This window comes from Melanerpes formicivorus, unplaced genomic scaffold, assembly GCF_026170545.1.
Source record: "Melanerpes formicivorus ecotype bairdi unplaced genomic scaffold, bMelFor1.0.p_v2 SCAF_271, whole genome shotgun sequence".
Lineage (NCBI taxonomy): Eukaryota > Metazoa > Chordata > Aves > Piciformes > Picidae > Melanerpes > Melanerpes formicivorus.
This window is the reverse complement of record NW_027142623.1, coordinates 270531-277285: the sequence shown is the minus strand read 5'-3', so window position 1 is coordinate 277285 and position 6755 is coordinate 270531. Positions and strand designations below refer to the sequence as shown.

Below are 6755 nucleotides of genomic sequence, written 5' to 3'. Positions count from 1 at the left end.
GCCGCCGAGCCGAGCCGCCGAGCCGAGCCGCGCCGAGCCGCGCCGCCGAGCCGAGCCGCCGAGCCGAGCCGAGCCGCGCCGAGCCGAGCCGCCGAGCCGAGCCGCCGAGCCGAGCCGCCGAGCCGAGCCGCCGAGCCGAGCCGCGCCGAGCCGCCGAGCCGCGCCGCGCCGCCGAACCGAGCCGCGCCGCCGAACCGAGCCGAGCCGCGCCGAGCCGAGCCGCCGAGCCGAGCCGCCGAGCCGAGCCGCCGAGCCGAGCCGAGCCGCCGAGCCGAGCCGAGCCGGCCTCCGCTCGGCAGGTTTTCCGTTCCGAGAAAAACCAACCCAACGCCGAAACCGGTGAGTGTTCAAAAACCCTACAACGCAAAGGAAAATCCGTGAGCTGTTGTGTACTAGAGATACGCACTGTAAGTTTACGTCTTTCAGAACCCCATGTAGCGCATTTCAAAGCCTCTTTTCAGACAAATTAATACCAGACTGCTGCGCCTAGTTAAACAGCAGAGCTATGAAGTTGCAAGAGAGGGGTGTCAGGGTTAGCTGGCCTCTTAGGGATTTTAATCCCCTCCGAGAACGTGCAAGCGTTTCAAACGAGCTGCTACGTAAGAACCCCCGAGAGCGGCAGAGGCTGGCGCTTACCTGGAAGGGAGCCCGAGGAAACCGGGAAGAATCTGAGCGAGGAGCTGAGCCCCGCCAAGCCCCCAACGTGCCGGTTCCTTCCGCCTCGCCTCGGGGAGCCCCGCGCCGGTTCCGTCTGGTTCCGTTCGCCTCGGTTCGCCTCTCCTCGTCTCGGGGGGCCCCGCGGGTGAGCTGCCGCGGGGAGTTTGAGTCGCCGCCGGCTGAGGCGAGGAAAAATCTTTTCCTTCGCTGAAAGCGCTATGCCGACTCACCCTAAAACTGAAACTTTCCTGTTTACATGGATAGTAAAGAAGAGGGTCAATTGCTATATGAAAACCTTTGCAGTCTCCCCCATTGGAATGCTTAGTGGAACCCCCTGGTTCCACCCCGAGGGCTCTTACCTGTGGCAGCGATTTGCCTTTCTCCCTTGTGGGACGCCCCCTTAGGGCTTACACGTTACCCCTTTCCCTTGCCAGCAGTCCTTTTCCTGCCTGAAGGCTCTTGTCTCTTCCTGGGGTGATCTGACTGAGTTAAAAGAGCTCTGCCTGAGAAGCCTCTAAGGGGGCGCCCGGAGAGGTCCTGCGCCTCGGCGGGCCCCGCGGCCCGACGGAGAGGGGTCCCGCCGCGGTCCTCGGAAACCGATCTGGGGGAAAAGACGAACGCCACGGCTCGGGTAACTGCCGGAGTTCTATAGGGCTCGCTACAGCCCTGGACGGCTGTGGGATCTCTCCTAAAGGTCTTGGAGCCGAGCGGTTTCACAAACTCACCTTACTTCTGTGAAAGAGGAGGTTGGACTATTTCCCAGAAGTCTGCTGCACGTTTTCCTGGTTTCTGCAGATAGTTTTCCTCCTTTTCTTACCAGCGACTTATGTGAAGTCTTAGGGCTTTTAATCCCCTCCTAGAACATTCAGGCGTATCGAACCTTCAGAGCACCTACACGGGAACCGCGGACAGCGACAGAGGCTGGCACTAACCTGGTGCGGAGCTCAGCCGGACGAAGGGAACCCACGGAAGCTAAAGGAAGACGAGCTGAGAGCAGACCTCGGCGGAGCCGGCTGGCGCCCGGGGGAGCCGAGCCCCGGCGCGCCTGGTGAGAGGCAGCCCGGCTGGGCGGAGCCGCCGTCTGTTCGGGGGAAGGAAATCCTCCGGCTTCACAGAGAGCCGAGCCGACTCGCCCTAAGACTGCCAATCTCTCCTGTTCATATAGGTAGTCAGGACTGGCACTAAGTGCCAGGTAACAAGGCTCTGAACTCACCCCCGCTGCGTCTCTTCCGTTACACGCAAAGGCTGCTAGCAGGTAGAAGCCGATTGCAAGCAGAGCAAAGCAGTTTGAAAACAGAACTACGAAATGGGTCTCAAGGAATTAAAGAGGGGGAACCCTCCTCAGTGTGTGTTGGGGGGGGGGATCCTTTGTTTCTTTTGCCTTTATTCTTTGTCCTGAGGTTTCTTTGGGTTTTGGTCTCTTTAATTTGAATGGAAGTAACCTCTGAGGAGAGCCCAGCGAAGCCTCCCCCCACACACAGGGGTGAGAATCCCCTACCTGGTCAGTGCTGCCCCCGCTCTTAAGGGGCCTGCTAGCATCTAAGGTGGATCTGGGGGTATCAAAGGGGAATTCGGGCACACAGAGAGGTATATGGGGAGGCTCTGGAGGGGCTCCAAAAGGACCTTTCAGTTGGATCCAACTGAGGCCACCGCCACCAAGACACGCCCCCCAAACTGAGGCCGCCGCCAAGCCAGCCCCCCCACCCACCCAAACACATAGGCCGCCGGCAAGACAAGCAACCCCCCCACCCCCCCCCCCAGCAACAGAAGCTGCCGCCAAGCCAGCCAAACCCCCACGGCAGCAACAGAAGCTGCCGCCGCCAAGCCGGCCACCCCCCAACCCCCCCCAAACCACAGAGGGCGCCACCACCAAGCCAGCCACCCCCAACCCCCACCCAATAACAGAGGCCGCCGCCAAACCAGCCACGCATCCCACCCACCCCAGTCACAACAGAGGCCGCCGCCACCAAGCCAGTCCCCCCCCCTCGCAACACAGGCCACCGCCGCCAAGCCAGCCCCCCCCCCAACCACAGAGGCCACCGCCGCCAAGCCAGCCCCCCCCCAACCACAGAGGCCACCGCCGCCAAGCCAAGCCAGCCCCCCCCCACGGCCCACCCAGTAACAGAGGCCGCTGCCAAAAAGCCAGCCACCCCCCACACACCCAAAAACATGGGCTGCTGCCAAATCAGCCACCACCCCTATCCCCCACCCAACAACAGAGGCCGCTGCCAAGGCAGCCACGCATCCCACTCCCCGCCCAACAGAGGCCGCTGCTGCCAAGCCAGCCAAACCCCCAACCAACAAAAAATGCTGCTGCCGCCAGGCAGCCAGCCCACCACCCCATAACAGAGGCCGCTGCTGCCAAGCCAGCCACCCCCCCACCCACCCAACGCCAACAGAGGCCGCCGCCAAAAAGCCAGCCACCACCCCCAACCACATAGGCCGCCGCCGCCAAGACAGCCACCCCCCCCACTCCCCCACCCAATAACAGAGGCTGCCGCCAAACCAGCCACGCATCCCACCCCTCCCACCCAATAACAGAGGCCACCACCGCCAAGCCAGCCACCCCCCCACTCCACCACCCAATAACAGGGGCCGCCGCCAAGCCAAGCCAGCCCCCACCCCACGGCCCACCCAGTAACAGAGGCCACTGCCAAAAAGCCAGCCACCCCCCTACCCACCCACAACCAACAGAGGCCACCGCCAAAAAGCCAGCCACCCCCCCAACCAACCACAGAGGCTGCTGCCGCCAAGCCAGCCAACCCCCCCCCACCCCAGCAACAGAAGCTGCCGCTGCCGCACCAGCCACCCCTCAACCCCCCAAACCACAGAGGGCACCGCCACCACGCCAGCCACCCCCCCCAACCCCCACCCAATAACAGATGCTGACACCAAACCAGCCACGCATCCCACCCACCCCAGTCACAACAGAGGCCGCCGCCGTGCCAGCCACAGCCCCCCCACCCAGCCACATAGGCCGCCGCCAAGACAAGCAACGACCCCATACCCCCCAGCAACAGAAGCTGCCGCCAAGCCAGCGATGCATCCCACCCCAGCAACAGAAGCTGCTGCCACCAAGCCGGCCATCCCCTAACCCCCCCAAAAAACAGAGGCCGCTGCCACCAAGCCAGCAAATTGCCCCACACCCCCCAGCAACAGAAGCTGCCGCCGCCAAGCCGGCCATCCACTAACCCCCCCAAAAACCAGAGGGCGCCACCACCACGCCAGCCACCCCCCCAACCCCCACCCAATAACAGAGGCCGCCGCCAAACCAGCCACGCATCCCACCCACCCCAGTCACAGAGGCCGCCGCCACCAAGCCAGTCCCCCCACACCCAACACAGGCCACCACCGCCAAGCCAGCCCCCCCCCCCAACCACAGAGGGCACAGCCACCAAGCCAAGCCAGCACCCCCCCACGGCCCACCCAGTAACAGAGGCCGCCGCCAAAAAGCCAGCCACCCCACACACACCCAAAAACATGGGCTGCCACCAAACCAGCCAACACCCCTACCCCCCACCCAACAACAGAGGCCGCTGCCAAGGCAGCCACGCATCCCACTCCCCGCCCAACAGAGGCCGCCGCTGCCAAGCCAGCCAAACCCCCAACCAACAACAGACGCTGCCGCCGCCAAGGCAGCCAGCCCACCACTCCATAACAGAGGCCGTCGCTGCAAAGCCAGCCACCCCCCCACCCACCCAACACCGACAGAGGCTGCCGCCAAAAAGCCAGCCACCCCCCCCCAACCACAGAGGACGCTGCCGCCAAGCCAGCCAACCCCCCCACCCCAGCAACAGAAGCGGATGCTGCCAAGCCAGGCAGCCCCCAAGCCCCCCAAAACACAGAGGCCGCCGCCACCAAGTCAGCCACAGCCCCCCCACCCAACCACATAGGCCGCCGCCGCCAAGACAGACACCCCCCCACTCCTCCACACCCCCACCCAATAACAGGGGCCGCCGCCAAGCCAAGCCAGCCCCCCCCCACGGCCCACCCAGTAACAGAGGCCACTGCCAAAAAGCCAGCCACCCCCCTACCCACCCACAACCAACAGAGGCCGCCGCCAAAAAGCCAGCCACCCCCCCAACCAACCACAGAGGCTGCTGCCGCCAAGCCAGCCAACCCCCACACCACCCCAGCAACAGAAGCTGCTGCTGCTGCACCAGCCACCCCTCAACCCCCCCAAACCACAGAGGGCGCTGCCACCCACGCCAGCCACCCCCCCAACCCCCACCCAATAACAGAGGCCGCCACCAAACCAGCCACGCATCCCACCCACCCCAGTCACAGCAGAGGCCGCCGCCACCAAGCCAGACACAGCCCCCCCACCCAGCCACACAGGCCGCCGCCAAGACAAGCAACCACCCCATGCCCCCCAGCAACAGAAGCTGCCGTCGCCAAGCTGGCCACCCCCCACCCCCCCCAAAAAACAGAGGCCACTGACAAGCCAGCCACGCATCCCACCCACCCCAGTCACAACAGAGGCCGCTGCTGCCAAGCCAGCCACCCCCCAGCCCCGCAACAGAAGCTGCCGCCACCAAGCCGGCCATCCCCTAACCCCCCCAAAAAACAGAGGCCGCTGCCACCAAGCCAGCAAATTGCCCCACACCCCCCAGGAACAGAAGCTGCCGCCGCCAAGCCGGCCACCCACTAACCCCCCCAAAAAACAGAGGGCGCTGCCACCAAGCCTGCCCCCCAAACTCCCACCCAATAACAATGGCCGCCGCCAAACCAGCCACACATCCCACCCACCCACCCCAGTCACAACAGAGGCCACCGCCACCAAGCCAAGCCAGCACCCCCCCACGGCCCACCCAGTAACAGAGGCAACCGCCAAAAAGCCAGCCACCCCACACACACCCAAAAACATGGGCTGCCACCAAACCAGCCAACACCCCTACCCCCCACCCAACAACAGAGGCCGCTGCCAAGGCAGCCACGCATCCCACCCCCCGCCCAACAGAGGCCGCCGCTGCCAAGCCAGCCAAACCCCCAACCAACAACAGACGCTGCCGCCGCCAAGGCAGCCTGCCCACCACCCCATAACAGAGGCCGCCGCCAAAAAGCCAGCCACCCCCCCAACCACAGAGGACGCTGCCACCAAGCCAGCAAATCCCCTCATGCCCCCCAGCAACAGAAGCTGCCGCCGCCGCGCCAGCCACCCCCCAACCCCCCCAAACCACAGAGGGCGCCGCCACCATGCCAGCCACCCCCCCAACCCCCACCCAATAACAGAGGCCACCGCCAAACCAGCCACGCATCCCACCCACCCCAGTCACAACAGAGGCCGCTGCCACCAAGCCAGTCCCCCCCCTCCCAACACAGGCCACCGCCGCCAAGCCAGCCCCCCCCCCAACCACAAAGGCCACAGCCACCAAGCCAAGCCAGCCCCCCCCCACAGCCCACCCAGTAACAGAGGCCGCCGCCAAAAAGCCAGCCACCCCACACACACCCAAACACATGGGCTGCCACCAAACCAGCCAACACTCCTACCCCCCACCCAACAACAGAGGCCGCTGCCAAGGCAGCCACGCATCCCACCCCCCGCCCAACAGAGGCTGCCGCTGCCAAGCCAGCCAAACCCCCAACCAACAAGACACTGCCGCCGCCAAGGCAGCCTGCCCACCACCCCATAACAGAGGCCGTTGCTGCAAAGCCAGCCACCCCCCCACCCACCCAACGCCAACAGAGGCCGCCGCCAAAAAGCCAGCCACCCCCCCAACCACAGAGGACGCTGCCGCCAAGCCAGCAAATCCCCTCATGCCCCCCAGCAACAGAAGCTGCCGCCGCCGCGCCAGCCACCCCTCAACCCCCCCAAACTACAGAGGCCGCCACCAAGCCAGCCACAGCCCCCCCACCTAGCCACATAGGCCGCCGCCAAGACAAGCAACCACCCCATGCCCCCCAGCAACAGAAGCTGCCGCCAAGCCAGCGACGCATCCCACCCCAGCAACAGAAGCTGCCTTCGCCAAGCTGGCCACCCCCCACACCCCCCAAAACACAGAGGCGGCTGACAAGCCAGCCACGCATCCCACCCACCCCAGTCACAACAGAGGCCGCCGCTGCCAAGCCAGCCACCCCCCAGCCCTGCAACAGAAGCT

General features: G+C 65.2%; 1 long non-coding RNA gene across 2 annotated transcripts; it reads right to left on the bottom strand.

The window, feature by feature from the left end:
- Positions 1 to 739: 739 nt before the first annotated feature.
- Positions 740 to 2316, bottom strand: LOC137458682 (uncharacterized). Of its 2 annotated transcripts, XR_010991889.1 has the most exons (4): positions 1590 to 2316; positions 1383 to 1513; positions 1017 to 1258; positions 740 to 905 (listed from the first exon to the last, which is right to left on the bottom strand). It is a non-coding gene; the product is annotated as an uncharacterized lncRNA (long non-coding RNA). The 2 variants fall into 2 exon arrangements; XR_010991888.1 differs by having other exon boundaries at positions 1383 to 2316.
- Positions 2317 to 6755: the final 4439 nt, after the last annotated feature.